This window comes from Lepisma saccharinum, chromosome 28, assembly GCF_977018435.1.
Source record: "Lepisma saccharinum chromosome 28, izLepSacc3.1, whole genome shotgun sequence".
Classification (NCBI taxonomy): domain Eukaryota; kingdom Metazoa; phylum Arthropoda; class Insecta; order Zygentoma; family Lepismatidae; genus Lepisma; species Lepisma saccharinum.
Window position 1 is genome coordinate 31,486,551 of NC_139256.1, and position 18,289 is coordinate 31,504,839.

The window sequence follows — 18,289 nt, forward strand, 5'->3', positions numbered from 1 at the left end:
TTTCTCTTAATGCAGCAAAATGCTTTTCCGTTACTTATTCTGAACAGAGAGCGGTCTTAAATTTTCAATATAAAATTAATAATACCAATCTAAAAAAATTCTGAAACAGCAAAGGACCTAGGAATCGTATTTTGACTAAGCTAACTTTCACTCACCATATTAACAAAGTAATAAGCGACGCTTACAAACTTATCGGTTTCATTATTAGAATGAGCAGAGGCTTTCGAGACACCCAAATCCTTAAGGTATTATATTACTCATTAGTATGATCAAAACTTGAATTCGGGTCTGTTGTATGGAACATTGACAGTATAGTACACTGGAATTCGAAAGAAACGTCCCCCTTACGGTTATGCAACCCGGAATTTTATATCATCTAATTTCGCCTGGTAGTGTAGTTCCCGAGAGGAGCAGTGTTTCCAAACCTATAACCGTAGTGTTTCCAACTCTGTATTGATTGGTTGGTTGTTGATTTGGTGTTTAAGTACACAATGCACAGTATGACTAATCGGTACTGGACCTACAGTTTAAAGTGGGATCCGAACCACTTTGTGCCTCCACCGGGACCCGTTGATTACAAGGCGACGACGCTACCACTGTGCCATCCAAGCCTGTATTGCTTCGTAGAAGACGAAACCTTCACGTAAACTTCTTCATTCGTTAGTTACGTTTGGTTTACAGACTCACATTACAGGACACACTTTTCCTGTATTGCATGTTTTCTGGAGCATTTATTTTTCCTTCTGCGGAGAAAATTCTGTAATTATTTGTCATCTTATGTTTCGCAGCTTGTCTACCATTTATTGGCTAATCGCAACAATGAGGATGAATGATGACTCGATTAAATTGATAAAAGGACAGTCATAAAGGAACCATGGGGGCTAGATTCATATTATTATTATGACTGTTGTTATTATTATCTTTCTTTTTTTCACTTTACTTTTGGCTAATTGCAACGATGATGATTAGCGTATGATAAAATTCATGAAGGAACACTCATAAACAATCATACCCAGGCCAGGACTCCAACCCGGGAATTTCGTCAGCGAGATCAAAAGCCGACGGCTTACCACGCTCGGGCACAGAGGCGGCCAATTATTATTAGTGATAGTGTCTCAAGTAGTGTATTTTCCCACCATATTCTTTCATACAATCATGAAACGGATGAAAATTAAAATGTTAAAATACCTGCCTACGTTTTTTTTTTAGCTTGCAATATAAAGCCCTACTGCACGAAACCAAATTGTGGGAATACGAAACAGAACCAAGTTAACATATCTTGACCGTGGAAAGTGTTAATACAAAATCTAGAAAAGAGTTACCTGATTGCTTTTCCATTTGTTGTATGGGAAGAATTGTCTGAAATGTGTGTGTAGTGGCAGGCAAAAGAGAATACAAAGATCGAATAGAGAGGCAACACTGTCACTGTTCTGCACTAATAAATCATCTCATTATGTGTGCTCGGTTATGCTGATAGTCATGTTTAATATATTACTTTCAAACACAAACAATATCATGGACTCACTCAGAGGAAGAATTCAATTTTACGCTTTACTTTCCTGAAGATATTGTAGCAATATAATCATTCCACTCCATTTTTGTATTCTCAATTGAACTCGCACTATTTTTTCCAGAAGTTGAGCCCCACCTCCCTTCTCTCACCTTAAAAATTCTTGGGTGAGAAGCTACAATCTATACTAAAACTGAATTACAGACAATACTTTACGACTCAAACTGACGTGACCTAGAACGTAGTGAAAAATCACTGGTGCAAAATTCAACGTAATGATGATAAAATGAAGGTAGGAAAATGGATGTGCTACAAAGTTTTACATACATACACACACATAGTTATTTCCGTGTAGAAGACATTTCTTCACATTTTTCTCACCTTGGCTTCCTTGAATTCACGAAAATGTAAAGCCATGAACGCGTTAACCCCCTATTATCACGGAGTCCCAGGTTCGATTCCTGGTGGAGACACACTTGCCTAGTGGTTCGGATCCCACTTTCAATTGTAAATCCCACTTCGGGTAGCCTTTCTGAGCATGATATGGAATTAAAACAAAATTAGAACACGGTAACCCATCACAACACACGCGCAGAGGGCGTTGAAGTTAATGACTGACAATTATTACATACATCGAACTTTCAGCGAAGCTGGAATAAGGTCTATTTGCCATGCCAAATAGTGTGAATTTTCAGTCTCGTGGCGCCTTCTATACGAAGTGCACGCAAGTTATCTAAAAAAAATCAAATGTGAGGGTGAGTCGAGCTATGTTTCATTCAATAAGACTCTTCACTTCAAACATATTTTGCTCTATAGCTGTCGATTTCGAATGGACATCTAAGACTGGTTGTTTAGCGGACCGGATTTGGAGCAAAATCACGGACTATCATAGTTCCAATCACACTAGAGACGTAGCAAAAATTGTTCGCCTGAAGACGAGAGAAGAGGTGATCTGAAATGTCTCGAAATTTAAAGATAGAATATATGGTCAATCAAATAGAAAAACAATGGATAATGTCCAATTAAGTAGAAACGCTGTTAGAACCGGTGTTCATTCACAGAGCAGAAGGGTTATTTAGACAAAATCCTGTTTCCCTGCTGGCTGCTTCGGGGAGAAGGGCTTTGTAAAGTTGCCGTTCTTGCCCAAGCGGTAGGCCTAATTCGTTGTTTGGCCACGAGTTCCTTCGTAGGTAAACGCGGCAACAGAGGATCACTGCCATAAAGGTGGTTCCCGCGTCGGCTGAAACAGCGACGGGAAATTAAAGAACCATTGTTAATAACTTCAGAGAGACATCTAATCATTTCCTTAGGTTTCGAAGCTGATCCGAAGGGACAACAAATACCAAAAAAAGGACATGAATTAAATGATCGATTGGTCCGTCCTTCTGTTAATGGACGGCAATTCATATTAACAATAATAATCGTAAGCTTATCACTAAAGAGTCAACAATCAAAGCTAATACGCATCTATTGATCAGAAATTACTAGAGTGTTAAAGTTGTTTTTGTATCTTTTGTTATTTTATGTCGCTCTTCTGCCACTTTCGGCTAATGAGGATGAGTGACGATTAGATTAAATTGATACCATGATACCAATACTGAAGCCGTGGCTCGAACCCGGAAATTTCGTGGGATCGGAAGTGGACCACTTAACGCGCTTGGCCACCAAAGAGAACCGGCTCTTCGGCCAAGTGCGTTTAGTGGTGGACTAACGATCCAGACACCGAATGTTCCGGGTTCGAGTCCCGCCCAAACCTTTGTCAATTTCTTAATCGTCAGAAATCCCTTCACAATCTAAGACATAACACTTTATCAAAACTTCATTCCCCTCCCCTCCACCTCAATTTAATACTCAATCTTCCCAACAAAATTTCCATGCCAATTTTAGACTTCCTGTTGATATTGCTCCCTCCAAAAAAGCAATCTAAGACGTAATATTAATACACAAGAGTTGGGATTTCCTGCCCTCCAAAATAATTATCAATCCCACTAACTGAAAATCCCACTAACTTCATTAATCGCCCACCATAATTTCCCTATCAAGCTAAGGCCTAATATGTAAGAGTTGGATATCGCTCCCGCCCCCGCACCCCCGGCCGATATTACTTATTACCCGTAACAATTCCCCTGACAATATACAAATTACTATTTGTATAACAGCAATGGCTAATTGATAACGTAATTCATCAACATGTGCCCTGTTTACTCAGTCAAATTTCCATCACAGTCTGCGCCATAATGCCCCCCTCCCCCCGCTGGGCACCCCTGATTTAGAACTGTGACAACGCGACAGGTGTAATGTAACTAATAGTTAAGTGTTAGGAATAGCTCCATGTGTGCTGCGCATTTGAATTTCATGTGAATCAAATCTGTCAATAATGTGAATATTAGTAATATTATAGAATATAATATAATGGTGCAGATGTGTAAAAAAGTAACCATGAGCACCAAGGTATCAATAAGAAAGATTTGGAAAGATAAGTTGCATATGGAGATGTGTGTAATTAGTTTGTTCTGGGATGTAGCAAAGAACATCGGTTAAACCGTGCGGAGTTTCAATAGTGTGTCCACTCCCGTTGGATTCAAGCACTGCATCTAGTCGACGAGGCAAGGATTCCACGAGCAGACGTTTGGTCTTCTCCTTAAACTCTCCCAAACATCAAACACGTGAGCCAGTAGAGCTTCCATTGTTCTCAGCTGTCTAGGTTCCCACTCTCTCACCATCAACGCCCAAATGTTTTCGATTGGGAGACTTCGCTGGCCAATCTACTCTTGAAATTCCTGGGTGCTGATTAAACCAGGTGGTGGTCGCTTTTGACGTATGGACGCTGCTGTTGTCTTGATCGAAAGTCACGTGCGGAATCTCATCTTCAAGGTGTCTCTCTCGCGCGCTGGGAAGCATGTGGCTTTCCAGCACTGCGACGTATTCCTGCGAATTCATTCTCGAGGACACTTCCACCAATCCATCTACTCCAGGCGAACTGATTCATACCCATATCGCCACGGATATCCTGCCAATCCTAGCATGGGTAGAAATGTTCTCGGGGGTTGTTGAGCCTCCAAACATAAAACTGACCATTTTCGTCAGACGAAAATACTTTTTCGTCGCTCAAAATTACGTTCTGCCAAAATTCTTGAGGAGCTGGTAAATATTGTAAAGAAAACTGATCCGTGATTCGTGATGGAAATGCATCATTGCTTCTTTCTTTGCTGCTCGACGGTGCCGAACTGTTGAAGCATGGCACTCCAGTTTCAACTCTTGGCGAATCTTCGTTGCAGCCATGAAGGGATTGCCCTCGCTCATCCCAATGATGCCTGCATCTTCTTCCCTGGTTGTCTTCCTCGGCCGGCCTTTGTTGGGTCTTGACTTCATTCCTTGGTCCCCTTCTTCCGCGTAACACCGAATCCAACGCATGAATCGTCCACACCATGGGTCGCAGCAATCTGAAGTGCAGCAGATCCGCCGCACAAGAAAATGCTGACTATCTTCTCTCTTGTAAATTCCGAAGTGTAAGGCATGATGAAATGATGTCGTAAATGGACATTCGGACTGAAGGGACATGCTGCACGTGGCACATGCCTCTTGAAAATACCTTATCATTGGTGCATGTAGAGTTTCACGCCCATTCCGGTGCAGAAAGTTTCATTTTATTGGTTCCGTTCCAAGTGACATGCTCAAGGCATAGATACGTATAAAACTACTGCAGGATCTCGAACGAAGCACCCACCGGGGCTCGAATTAAAGCCAAAGCGTGGTGGCAAAAGGCAACCGTGAAGTTACTGCATCTGAGATTTACGTCAAGCAGGGCCTGCGTGGTGTGTGCAAAGAAACTCACGCTTGCTTTAGAAAATAAGGATACTATTGAATCAATGCAATGTAAAAGAGTATATACCGTAAAATATGCATTATTGACTCGTGCATTCCCTGAAAAATATGCATTGTTTTCTCGCACATTTCTGCCCGCAATGAATATAAATGTATAATCTATTAAATTAAGCAGGTGCATGCAGATTTAAAAATATTGATAAGATGATTCAATTGAATTGAATTGATTTGTTGTTTTTTAAGCCCACTTTGTGCACAGAAAGGCTATTTGGGACTGGGCCTACAGTTTATAGTGCGTTCCGAACCACTATGTGCCTTCACCGGGTATCGAACCCAGGACCCCTTGATTAAAAGGTGACGACTCTACTACTGCGCCATCGGGGAGGCCCTAGTCCTCTTACGGAGATAATTCATTCGGATCAATAGAAATGCCCTATCAAAACAATTGGGGAATATTATTTTCAATGTGGATATTCTTCGGAAAATTGTTTCTAACAACAGTTTACCTAAATAGTGGGGACGTGGGGTGAGAGATAGGGACGGAGTTGGAAGAGAGAGAGAGGGAAAGCACACAAGTTTCTGTTCAGTGCGAACCTTTGGGATTGCTTTTTCCTAACGCACCAAAAACACAATACGTATAACCCAAATCTTCAATAGCGAAATTGTGAGTGAATCACTGAACTGGAATAAAAAATACGGATTTAAATCTAGGAGGCCAGAAGATAGTTATTGCGCTACCATGTGCCAATACAAAAAAAATCCACTTTGCCCGCGAGAATTGTCATGCCTGAGTGACATGTAGTTTACGTTAGTTGTGAGAGTTGCTTCAATTCCATTGCTTGCCAAGAATAATGATAGCGCTGAAAGCATAAAATACGGAAATGTGCATTTTTGGCGAGCTATGAGAAAAGTAGATCCTTGTGTTTTCTTTTCGAATTTTACTCATTTTATGTCAACTTTTACATATTGCTAATGGCGACAGAGGATGCATGATGATGCTTCAGGGAAATTGATGAAGATTGAAGAAACAACGAAAAAGAAAAACTCATAATTATCAGAGGCTAGAACCCAAGAACCCTGGCTACGCATCATGTTATGATATTTAAGTATATCACGGATTGCTGCTAAATCCTTTCCTAGATATTTGTAATGAATGAACCCCCGCCCCCGCTACGAGAAAAAAAAAAGACTATAGGATGTGAAACATTCACAATGTAATTGCATTGCTTTACATCGCTTTTGGCTGTATTCCAAATGTAGTAAGAGATCAGCGATAAGTTGATTTTTTTTTCTTTTTGGCCAAGGTATAAGTGTATTTGAGCGCAAGGGGCTACCTATTTCATCATTCATAAAGAGTTAACTTCGTCATTACGCTAGCACCAGGCACAAATGCATCAATTTCTATTTCGGTTATTTTACATCACTCTTCTGCCTCTTGAGTTAATCGCGTTAATACGGATGAATTATCAATTTTTAAAATTGTGACGGGACAAACTAAGTGATACATTCATGCCTGACCAGAGTTCGAATCTGGAACACATGACCTCGCTTCGCTAAAAAGGCTGGCAGAAATGTATCGGAAAAGTGTAGGAGCACCAAGAACCGGTTTCGCCCAGCACAGACGATGAAATCATTTACAGACTCGCTGTGGCAGTGTTGCTCCCCACCCCCTCCCCTCGCTCGCAGGTAGACTTCTCAGCACCCCACCTGCTGATGGAAGAGTACTGTCAAATGCTGGCACCCCTCCCCCCCCCTTTCCTCCCAAGGTTAATAAATGAGACTCTTGCACTTTCAAAACCCTTATCGCAAGAAAAAGCTGGCATCAATTTTACACCACCATACCATAAGATTTACACGGGAAACATGTCTTAACATATTTTCTTGATTCGGACTAAAGTCAAATTAAAAATAGTCAAAGGAATTATACACAAGAGAATTAAATTACTGAAAATATGGAAAAGCGCGATACCGAAATCTGCAGTGAGTGCGAAGGGAAAATCGAGAAAAGGAAAAAAAGAAAAAAAAGTATGTAAGTATTCGAATAACCAGATTAAGAGAGAAAATTATCACGGCTCGAACAATGCAAATGAAAAAAAACGGGAAAAGAACTAATACGAATTGAAATATACGACAATCGGAAGTAGGCTGAAGGAAGCAAATTTTAATAAACGTGGAAAGAAAACATAATCAAAGGAGCGCTGGTTCGATTCGCGACGGAAGCTCATATTTGTTGTTCGAATCCCACTCCACACTGTATGTCCAGATGCATTTACACTTAGAACAAACTTCGTGAAACGTTTTCCAAAACAGATGTCGCCAAAAATTTAAAAACAAAAAGAAAAACTCTGAAGAAAAAATACCGAAAGCGTGTTTGCAAAATGAAAAAAATGGGTGTAATGGGTGCAAATAGGATACAGTGGGAAAAGACAAGCGTGACAGGCATAAGCACACTGAACGGGGAGGGGTGATTATGGACTTACCTATGGTGGCAGGACTAACGAGAAAAAAATCTCGAAAATAATAACTGCAGAAATGGAGTTCGGGGGTCCGCATTAGCGCGAGTGATGTAAAAACCAATCACAACTTCCACGTCATTTTACGTGTTCCGAGGACACGTAAATTTTTAAGAAAATTCTTGATTTCAATTTATGTACAGATACATTAATGGAAACGGAACTTATGATCTAGAATGGTGGGCCACCAGTGGGAATTGTATCTAGGACCGCTTGATTACAAGGAGACTTTAGGCAATCGGAAGGAGCTTTTTTTTCTGAAATAGATAACAGAATTAGTCGTAATGCTATCTTTTCGTCTGCAGGACTCTCTCATGGGAGGTATCAAGTATCCGAGCTATAACGAAATCCGTGATACCTCTTTTTTTTCACATATTCGTTCGGAAGTCGTAAAAGAATAATAAAAAACTCAAGCATAAAGGTTAATAACACTTGTTATTATTACCAGAGACATTCTCAAAATAAACTTGTTGTCCGTTGAAATCAAATCAAGAGGAAAGCAAGATCTCCACCCGGTCGCGTGAATCTGTGGCTAGATTCAAGAGTTGGAAACACTACGCTTCTCGCGAGCTGCTCTTCCTGGCGAAACTAAATGTTATAAAATTCCGGGTTGCATAACCGTAAGGGAGGGCGTTTTCTTCGATTTCCTGTGTGCCACCTTCACTAATACATGAAGGCCTAGGTCTACACATTTCGAATCTGTTCTTATACAATCGTATTATGACTTGCCTTGGACAACACAAAGATGCAATACCTGGAAGTCGCACGGGAATTTTCGCGTGACGTAGGTCCTTACAAATTTGTGCATAATAACCCTATCCTAGTGTATTTTTACTAATTTTCTATTTTGAAAGCCAATTCAACACAAGTTAACACATACGCAGAAAATTTATTGCATTAAGCTTTGTGCAAAGCTGTGGACGTCACACAAAAATGCTTGACACAAAGCGTTCTTCCTCTATGAATTCTACCTTGGCTGAGGATATGAACATTAGTTAATAATATTCTGCTGATTTTTTCCATTTGGGTTGGGCGTAGGTTTGTCCAACATATCTAAACTTTTATTTGGGTTGCAAAACATTCCAGTATTCCTTTGTGGTTTTATATAATAATAATAATTATATAGTAATATCCTGCGAACCCCTTTATTGGGTTCGAATCGCAATGGGTTCTTGTCGACCATTCTCTTAGTTTCGATAATCTGTGGTTTCGATTTACGGAAACACAAATTTCCACCTTCTTGCATGAAGTTAAAATCAAAGTCTTCCATTCACTGTTGTAATATTCTAAATTCGAAACATACAGATGTTATTTACATGTGGCAGTTTTTTTATGTGAAATGACTTTTTTGTAAGCAAATTAATTGTTCTGCACTTTATAGTGTCTTTATAGGAGTCTAAACAATTAAATTGTAGTTTCTTCAGATTTAGACCATGTACGTAGTTGAGTCGAGATGTCACTCAATTCTTTGTGTATATTCATAAGTAAATAAATGTCTTATGTAGCCTGTGAGAATATTGAATATCTATCCATATATTCGAATAAAGTGGTACAATATTGAATCTCTTCAAGCAATCGACTGTATAAAAAAATATGCACATGTATATGACATAAAACTGTTATTTTCTGAGTATCTAAATCCTTACTTGTCACTTTTTCCTTTTCAGATAGCACCATCAGCATTCTTGGCACCATCGCAAGGAAATGGTTGTTCATGCATCACGAGGTACGTGAACATTTGATTGGCCCTTAGGAAAATGATTTAGGATTTGATTTATTTTACGAATTTAGATTTTCACAATTCACCATGTATCAATTCAGGTCAAGAATAGCGTTAAAGGTGGATGTGGATTGGACCACAGTTTTGACGTTAAAATTCATAATTGAAATTTCTATTTGTGTAAAAAAGAAGCGTATGTGTCCACGTTCTCATATACTACAGGCTACCGCAAAAGTTGCCTAATAATTTGTCTGTCATTTTCTAACTTTTTCCACTTACTAAACATGAAATTCACTTACAATGAGGACATTTCGTTCATTGAGAATGTAAATATGTTATATCCAAGTTGTAAACAAATCGAGATAGTTTCGCTATGGTCTTCTTAGCTTGCAATTATTTTATCTCTGCTATCGTCCGATGCTTACATACAACCAATATTGATATATTGAGAGTACTTTTGGTCCATGTACACAATTTGCAAGCAACCAGGAGAATGCAAAGTCGAACAGCCAATGAAACCTTACGACAATTTCCTCAACCAACCACAAGCGCCATCCGAGTTTGAGATAAACCATTTGAATTCTAACATGTCACTTATGGGAGCTGCTTAGCAATAGTAGTGACCTTCAGTTCTTACTTTTGTTTTTAACAAATAAATAATATAATAATATAGGAATTATTTTATTTTTTTATTTATTATTGAATAATAGAGGAATCAAACTAGTTGATTGATTTCCCAAAATGCGAATTATTTATTTTACTTTGCTACCGAATGGAAAATTCACTATGAAGTGGTTTCATCTCCATCTTGTTTCTACAGGGTGTCCCACGAACGGCGCAACTGGGAATTAAGAGTGGCGTTACTTTGTAACCGAAACCTGTACATACATAAGTCATACACCAAATGTTAGCCCTGTCCAAGTAGATATTTTTAAACATAGAAACAACAAACGGGGTGCAGTGTTGTTCATGCAGTGTTGCCAAATGTAAGTGAAAGTGTAATTTTTTTCCCACAAAGCATGGAAAATTGCATGTCAAACATTCGTACGGAAATGTGGACGTCAATTTCCACCTTGGGTAGGTGGACTATTTCGCCATCTATAGTTCAGAGAAGAAAACCGATCGTTTTCGCGTATAGCCAATCCTGAAATGCCTCGTAAAGGCGTACCTGTCCAAATGGGTGTTTTAAAAAAAATATGAGGTACAGTGGCAACACTGTTGATGTTTGAAGGCAACAAAAGGTGTATTTAGTGATGGTCTATGACATGGAAATACTGGAAACAGGAAAAAAGAAAAAGAAAATGGTTAAAAAAGTGTTACTTACCTACTCCTGGCAACCATGCAATGCGATAAGAGCGCCCACCGAACGAGAACAAAATAATCAGTTAGTTGTGTATTCAGAACTGTTTGAGCCGTGCATTTCGCATTGTTCGTAGGGTAAGATTAGAATTGTTCTGTGAAATGAAGTACTCTTTGGAAGAGAGGGTGTTCATTGTGGAACATTATTTTTGTTCAAAATCGTACGCTAGTGTAAAAACTGTGTTTCGCGAGAAATATCCGAATAACAGTGTTCCAGAAAATTCGACGATATATCGACTTGTTTCCAGATTTCGTGAAACAGGATCAGTTAATGACAAACCCTACCACAGACAACCACCAGTTTTGACACAAGGTTTGCTGCAGGATGTGGAGCAGAGAATATCACAATCTCCAAGGAAATCTGTTCGTAAATTTGCTGCACAGTCAGGTGTATCAAAAACAACTCCTCACCGAGCGTTAAAACAATTGCACCTACGTGCATATAAGGTACAGGCTGTGCAAGAACTGAAGGAAGCAGACAAAGGTGCACGTGTAAGATACTGCCAGTGGTTTAGAAATTTTATTAGAGACAATGGTGTGAATATTTTGGATAAAGTTTTTTTCAAGGATGAAGCATGGTTCCACTTAAATGTCAACAGTCAAAATTCTCGACACTGGTCAAGTAACAATCCCCATTTGTTACATGAACAATCACTTTATCCACAAAAAATCGGTGTGTGGTGCGCGATTTCGCGGAGAAAAATAATCCGTCCAATCTTTTTCAACACAACAGTTGACGGAATAGTTTATTGTGACCTTATCACGCAGTTTATTTCTCTGTTGGAACGTGATGAACGTGATTGTTGGTTTCAACAAGACTCCGCAATATGTCACACGTCTAATGAAACTTTAGACATGTTGGGAGAGTTTTTTGGCGATCACATTATAAGCAAAAACGTATGGCCCAGTCGCTCCCCGGATCTGACGTCTCCAGATTTTTTTCTGTGGGGTTATTTGAAACAAACAGTTTACATTAATAACCCAAGAACACTTGATGATCTAAAAGTAAACATTTGCACAGCCATTAACAATATAAACCAATCAACCTTGCATAAAGTTGCTTCCAACATGATAAAACGTGTTGATGAATGCCTCAGGGAAAATGGTTGTCATTTTCAACATCTTTTGTAAAGCTACACTGCCTTTTACGCGCATTGCATGGTTGCCAGGAGTAGGTAAGTAACACTATTTTCACCATAATTTTCATTTTCTTTTTTCCCTGTTTCCAGTATTTCCATGTCATAGACCATCACTAAACACACCTTTTGTTGCCTTCAAACATCAACAGTGTTGCCACTGTACCTCATATTTTTTTTAAAACACCCATTTGGACAGGTACGCCTTTACGAGGCATTTCAGGATTGGCTATACGCGAAAACGATCGGTTTTCTTCTCTGAACTATAGATGGCGAAATAGTCCACCTACCCAAGGTGGAAATTGACGTCCACATTTCCGTACGAATGTTTGACATGCAATTTTCCATGCTTTGTGGGAAAAAAATTTACACTTTCACTTACATTTGGCAACACTGCATGAACAACAATGCACCCCGTTTGTTGTTTCTATGTTTAAAAATATCTACTTGGACAGGGCTAACATTTGGTGTATGACTTATGTATGTACAGGTTTCGGTTATAAAGTAACGCCACTCTTAATTCCCAGTTGCGCCGTTTGTGGGACACCCTGTAGAATGCAATGTTCTATCTGGTAGATAGAGAACTGCCACTTTCAGATCAAAGCTAGCGTTGGGTTCTATCTGAAATTTCAATTATTAATTACAGCATATATATCTAACCAAACAACTTCTTTTTAGGGGGGCTTCAACATATCAGCCTTTGCAATGATAGACTTTCATCGCAATGGTGACAAAGATCTAAGAAATATATCATGTCAAATTTTAAAGGGGTCTCCTGAAAAATTGGACATGCAATACTTACATTCTCAGTGGACGATTTGGGCGTAGGACATTGGTTTATAAGTAGCTGTGAAAAATCCAACATCATGTTTATAAATTAGATCATTCTGCACTGACTCAGGTTAAAATCTTCAGCTCTTGTATAATTTGAATAATAAAATACACCTGATTTCCCATTGTCTCTATTAGCTACATTTTTTTTGCCATGAAGAACAAATTTCTATAATCCTTTATTCCTTCGAATATTTTTCATATCTAAATGTAAATATGACAAGTTTTCAATTCCCTATAGATAGAATTACATAATTAACTTTTTTATCCAAAATAATTTATTATACTCTATAATAAACACACATTAACACAATTTTTACCTAAAATAAGCAGTACTTAATGTACTTATCATATTTAATTTTTCAATTGTGCCAACGATGTAGGAAAGTTACAGAAATTTCAATATTTGGATGCAAACATATGTGTATTTTTAAAGGCGTTACTCAATGGTGAAATGGCTTACAGACCATGAAAGTTCTTTGAATGGTTTTAACAGAGGCGACTAGAAAGTTTTGAGTCCCAAGAAAACCAAAGAAGAAACCGATTTGACAATGCTTTTATTTTTCAACGTAATATCCCTCAATGGCTACACACTTGCTCCAGTGGTGTTGAAGCGCCTTTATCCCAATGGAAAAGAAGTCTTTATCCTGGGACTATGAGTACTCTTCCACGTAGTTGGCCAACTATTCTTGAACCCGCAGTCATGGATTGTTGCCATGGCAATCGCTGAGGTGTGTGGGGGAGCATTGTCCTGGTGGAGGACTGTTCTGGTCAGCATGCCTGGCCCCTTTTCTTGGCTTTGCACTCAGAGACGTTTCAGGTCAGAATATACTCTCCGATGATGGTGTCAACCCTTTCAGGGTATTCAATCAGCTCATAATGGAAAACCTATCGAATCCCAAAAGATCTGATACAATCACGTTCACTTCTGACGGCGTGACCTTGGCCTTCGATGTGTGAGATGATGCTTCCAGTACTTCGATTATACTCTTCTTTCTGTCTGAGAGCGTTAGACCCAGCACTCATTTATAGTAATGAATCGAGCAAGAAACTTGTCCACATCTGCTTCAAACAGTTCCAAATTGTTCCTTGACGTCTTGTGCCGAGTGCGCTTCTGCTCAGGAGTCAGACGACGTGAATCCATCGAGTCGAGGGGCAGAAACTTCTGAGAAGCCAAGTTCTTCCTTCAAAGTGTAATCGGGTTGCTCCTGTGAGATGTACAATCTGTCTGCTACTTCACGTGCTGACAATCTGCGATCTTGAATGTTCAAATCCAAAACATTTTTTTCTTTGGAGATGTCAGTTGCTGGTCTTTCGGACTTTACTGCCACTCTTGAACTGTTGTACCCAGCGCGTGACTGTGCCATATCAAGAGGCATTGTCATGTAAACTCTTGAGGATATCTTGGTAGATTTCTCAGGGTGACATTCCGTTCAGATGAAGATATTTGATCACCTCGCGATAATCCAATTTTTCCATTTCCAAGAAATCACTGCACCTTCTTCAATTCAAAACTCTGCAATAAAAAAAAGTAGAAACGTTAGAAACATGAGCATGGGACATGATACTAATGAAGAGCGCTGCTATTAAAAATATAATTTGGTTTGCCTAGCTACCCATTTTCTGTGTTAGTCTCGAAACATTTGTCACCCGTCGTACATGAGGAAAATACGCCATAGCCATCTAAGTCCCAATCTACGAAACCGAAGCACCTGATAGATGTATCTTAGTATATTCCACCTTATCGTACAAAAGTAACAAAACTTTAAATGTCTAAGCTTGAAGCTATTTTTAATATTTTCAATTGAAACACAAAAACGGCTTAAACGCAGCAAGTGCAAACTACAGTGCCAATGTCAGAAATAAATACACTTTAATGACGTAAGTTTCTAGTGCCCCTTATACAAAACCATATACTACTTGGCTAGTCTTCAGACATGAAAACTGGAATGTTAACAATTATGTTTGGATTTGGTAAGTACAATATTGCAAATTGTAATTTTCTTTTCGGTCATTCAACTGAAGCAACTACCAAATATATTAATAAACTAAGTACTGTTGTTACTGAATAATTGAAACGAGTGTGTGTGAAATATACAAGCAACATTAATATATAAAAGACTACTTCTGTTTTTACATTCGAAATGCGTTACTTCTTTTAGCTATGTATATTTTATAGTCTACTACAAAAAGTAACAAAACTTACTCTTGCTTGCTGCATTCCTTCATCTGGGAGCCTTCATGGTTGCATAATTTGACGCAGATTCCTGCCCTTAATCTTTTGTATATAAATTGTTTTCCCTTTTGCCATATCGCCGCGAACTGGAGTTTCACTTTTTCATAGTTGCCTCAGCCTTAGATGATTTGGTGAGTCAATCGCTCAACCTTCCCTCCCCCCACCCTAAATCCCTTGAGGGCCCCCTGGCCCCTCCTAGAGACCCGCAGATCCCTCTGGAGGGAAAACCAACACCGAGGAAGAGGTCGTGGCCAATGGGAGACTTCCAGGTCGGAGGGGACGTGGGATAACTCCGTCTTCCACCCTGCTTCCCACCATATCCCTCCCGCCACTTGGGGATGGATCCCCCAGGTTCCCAGACGCTGTATCGGATGGTGCAGTGGTGGTGTGCCCAGAGGGCGACCCGCTGTGGCCAGCGCCGTAAGGGGCGAGAGAGGCCCACAACAAAAAAAGATATGAAGGACTACAACACTAATAGAATGAAGGACGGAAAGTTCTATTAGAATAAAGGACGCAAGGTTCTATTAGAATAAAGGTTGGAAAGTACTAATAGAATAAAGGACGGAAAGTACTAATAGAATAAAGGTCGGAATGTTCTAATAGAGCAGAGAACTAAGGAAGGAATCGAGGGAACTACTGTGACTCCAGCCACATCCTAACAGCCTCAGAGCACCCTAATGAAAAACAATCCGCTTCACAGGAATGTTATTTCGGAAATAGTGGTAACCACGAAAGTCTCTAGCGTAATCTAATAGCTAATTTGGACCTAACTCTTTGTCATTGTTCCCTGCGTGGTGTTACGTGTAACAATCCCTAATCAAGAATAGGCACTGGAAATAATCAGGGTATATAGCCATGGTCGCCTACAGGAGAATAATACCTAAGTAAACGTCGAACTGACATAAGCGTGACCTATCAAGCCAAATATTCTGATCTGAAGCGAAATAACTATTTGTCATTATTATATTTGTTAACCTTAATGTTGTGAAATAATATATAATACATTTTATGTTACGTGTAAATGACTGAGGTGGCTGAGTGGTTAGCGTAGCAATCTATGAAGCCAAAGATCCTATGTTGGAAACATTACGTCATTCTGTTAACCTTATCACCTTGCTTGTTATTCAATGTGTATTAAACGAGAAGTTGACTGAGAATGTTACGTACTTTCCATTGACTGTCCTGAGAGTTGCACCATGAGTCACTGGAGAATTGCTGGAGATGATAGAAAAATGGAAAGATGAACAAACTGCCTGCATGCGACAGAAGACAGTTTACATGTAACACTTCCCCTACGGCGCAGGAGCGGAATGTTTTCTAACACAACTAAGAAGAGAAAAGGGTGGAGATCGATTAAAGCGGCGGCTGGTGTGTCCGAATTACGTGAAGACCTAGTAGGAAAATAGTAAAGAGAAAACTAGATCAATAGTTATACATACTTATTAGAAATCCCATTTTCTGATAAGTACTTGTAACTTCGGTCTAATTTTCTCTCTGGGGTAATAGATAAAATTAGATCAATGGTTACACATACTTATTAGAAAGTCCATTTTCTAATAAATATGTATAACTTTGACCTAATTTAAAATTTCTATTACCCCATTTTTCCTACTTCCTCCTCACCTATAAGGGTCAGTCAGTGGAAATCGGGCCACCTCGTAAATCTCGACGTGTAGATGCTGCGGCTCCACGAAACTCCTCCTGCCACTGGAAGAGGGTTCCGTTGTCGCCCGGTAGATGGCAGTCGAGTCGCACGCTTGTGTGAAGCAGTGCGAGTGTGGGCCGTGTGAAGTGTAGAAGTGCAGGGACTTGCCGTCCGGCACATCGTGGATGCCAGCAAGGAAGAGTGACAAGGAATCGTGCGTTTCCTGGTGACGGAAGGCGCCAGTGCACCAGACATTCACCGCCGAATAACGGCAGTGGATGTAGAACATTGTTTTTCACTGTCGCGGGTAAATGAGTGGAGTCGGTGTTTCCTTCGCGAAGGAAGAACGTCACTGCAGCATGACCAACAACCTGGACCATACGGTCAATGTTGTCCGAGACCTGTTACCCAGATTTCGGTGGGAAACATTCAACCACGCACCTTACAATCCGGACATGTCCACGTACGATTATGACATCTTTGTAGAGCTGAAGCGGACACTGGAAAGTCGCCGGTTCAACTTGGAGGCTAAGATGAAGGAGGCAGTGAGTTATTGTTTGGTACAGCAACCGCCTATCTTCTACATGGCTGCCACTGACCTATTTCCGTGACGATAGACGAAAGGGCTCAACGTCTACGGGGATTACTTTTAAGGTGAGCACATAGTTTTATAAGTTATACAGGGTTTTCCACTGACAGACCTTTATACATTATAAAAAGCACTTCATGTGCATGTTCCCTTTAAGTTGAGAATTTAAGAGGTGAAATATGATCCGTGTGGAATGCCCAGTCTTCTATCGGGCGCCTCCTCGGGTGGCGGATAGAGGAAAGGTCACTAGATATAGTGGGCACTGGGCAATCAGAATATCCAAGGCGGACCAAGACTACTTCTTTGTAGTTAGTATAAGGATCTACAAAGCTAGCGGAAGAGAACACTGAAAACAAATCACCTCGTCCTCCAGGTTGGCGGTTGAGCGTAAGGCTGACGCCGTTGCCTTGTAAAAGAGCAACTCGTTGAAAAACCAATAAACGAGCCTCGGAAAGATGGATTTTTTAGAAGAGGACCAGGACTATGAGAAAGGTCAACAAGAAAGAACAATCAACATTGCAACGTGGAATGTACGAACTCTAAGGAAACCAGGTGTACTGAGAGTCGTTAAAGAACAGGCTAAGAATAATGGAATCAACATTATGGCAATTCGAGAAAGAAGATGGAAAGGTCAGGATACCACATAGTGTTTAATATCGGCGGAAACTGAAAGGCGTAGGGGGAAGGTTTCATTGTAGATAGGAATATGAAGAACGCTGTACTTAATTTCACACCGATAGACGAGAGAATGTGCACCATGAGGGTCAAAGGAAGAATGTTTAAGATTAAAGTAATCTGTGTAAATGCACCAACTGAAGAAATTGATGATGAGATCAAAGATGAGTTGTATGAAAAATTGGAATATGTTTATGATACAGCAGCACAACATGATGTAAAACTCTAAATAGGCGATGTAAATTCGAAA